The sequence below is a fragment of the Notolabrus celidotus genome, chromosome 6, assembly GCF_009762535.1.
Source record: "Notolabrus celidotus isolate fNotCel1 chromosome 6, fNotCel1.pri, whole genome shotgun sequence".
Taxonomy (NCBI): domain Eukaryota; kingdom Metazoa; phylum Chordata; class Actinopteri; order Labriformes; family Labridae; genus Notolabrus; species Notolabrus celidotus.
Window position 1 is genome coordinate 5588026 of NC_048277.1, and position 1786 is coordinate 5589811.

Here is a 1786-nt window from a genome sequence, read left to right on the forward strand (position 1 = left end):
CTCTTTTATCATTATTATTATTATTATTATTTTATTTTATCTTGTTTTATTATTCTATTTTTTTTAACTATGTAAGTACATTGTTGTATTCCTCTGTCCCATGTTGTAACCTGCTGGAACAAACAAATTTCCTCCTATGGGTGATCAATAAAGTATATCTAATCTATTCTAAACTGATGTCTCAGTTTCATTTGCTTGTAGTGTTATAAGATCTGTTATACACAATAGCCAGACCAACAAAAAAATAATAATACATGTTTGACTAAAGCAAAGGTTTGTATAATTCTATGTTGACTTTTGTGACTTTATCAAATAAGATATTTTGAAGATATACTTAAAGGCACACAACAGGGGGTAAGGTACACTTACCAATATCAGTGCTTGCTATACTTAGTGTACTTTACAGGAACCTTGAAGGGGCCCTGATATTTCCAATCCAATATATATGGATTTAGTGTATTGAGATACTTATTATTGGAACTCCCAAGGGCGAAGTTAGAAACCAGAGGCGACCGGGCCTTTGCAGTCAGGGCCCCATCACTCTGTAATGACCTGCCGGAGGAGTTCAGGCAAGCCACATCCTTGTCCTCTTTTAAATCTCTTTTAAAAACACAGTTTTTTTAAATGTGCTTTTATTTCTTAACTCATCCCTGACTTTTTAATTTCTGCATGGTTTTTATTATTGTTTTTACTTAACTCATTTTAGCTCTCCTTACCTCTGTCATGTACCTTAGTGTTTTCACTTGCTATGTCTTGCACTCTGTAAAGCACTTTGTAAACTTTTTTTTCAAAGGTGCTATATAAATAAAATCGATCGTTATTATTATTAATTGCTTATGATTTCAAGTATCCATGAGGACTTGTAAACTGGTTATAGGCTAACAGACTTCATACATATTGATGCCTTTTTAAAGTCTAAAAAAGAAAAAGAGACTTTCAGTCACAAGATTGATCATTTATGTACTGTAGATTTTAGAGCAAAGTGATTATAAGCATGCTTCCAAAACATTTCTTATCTAAAAGAAATTCCAAAACAAGTATTCTCAATGAGCGAAACAATTGACTGATAAAAAACAGGATGACATATTTGTTAAAAAACAACCAAAACACAACATAAGCTGATCTACTTTGTCCAAGTGGTCAGCAAAAATATTCCTTGTAGGAGTTTAAGTGATTTTTATCTATTTATTAATTATAACATATGAATGGGTAACCCGTGTGCTCATTGTGTTCACAGCAGGTCTCAGTGCTTAAAGAGTAAAATATTTGGCTCACTATGACACTCATCATGGCAAAAAATACAACAGCTGTTTTTGTAGAAAGATAGTTCATTAAATGTGAACATTTTCAGAATGTACTTGTACTTTTTTTCCACTAAAACAAAGGGAAACATTTAGAGTTGTCATTATTTATAGGTTATTATGTTAGGATTTTACTGGTCCGGCCCACTTCAGATCAGCTTGGGTTGTATGTGGCCCCTGAACTGAAATAAGTTTGACGCCCCTGCTTTAATGTGTCAGTGTACCAGTAGGTAGCCTTCCATTAAAAAGCCATGCATGAACCAACCATCTTTGTCCAGCAGGGGGAGCTAGTGTACAATGTATGTAATGGGTAAACGCCTAGGTAAATTCAGCTTCCGGTCCACAGATTCGTAACTCTGTTTATACACTTGTACACAAAGAAATAAAATACTATGAAAACTCTGACTTTCTCTAACGTATTGATAATGCCGATATACACAATAATATTACTATTCTTAATCGAAAGCATCATGATACACCATAAA